The sequence below is a fragment of the Tupaia chinensis genome, unplaced genomic scaffold (assembly GCF_000334495.1).
Source record: "Tupaia chinensis unplaced genomic scaffold, TupChi_1.0 Scaffold148039_1, whole genome shotgun sequence".
NCBI lineage: Eukaryota > Metazoa > Chordata > Mammalia > Scandentia > Tupaiidae > Tupaia > Tupaia belangeri.
The window spans coordinates 891,319-891,637 of NW_006207889.1; positions in this window are offsets into that span (position 1 = coordinate 891,319).

Here is a 319-nt window from a genome sequence, read left to right on the forward strand (position 1 = left end):
TATTGCTGAGTGAAGTAAGCCAGGCTATGAAAGAAAGATATGGTATGTATCCACTCAGTATATACGGACTATCTGCACTCTATGATAGAGAGCAAAATATTGGAGGACATAAAAGCAGTGAAGGTACTTAATGAGAATAGGACAGTGTGGAATGGGGGAAATGAAGAGAAGAGGATAGAGAAAGATAGCAAGTGAACAACAGAGAGGCAGGACGTTAGTAAGAAACAGATATGGCTTATTAACTGTTGATGATGACATGTATAGTATTCTCAACTGGATTGGTCTAAGAAGTATTTCATGATGGGCAAAGTATTTTTAC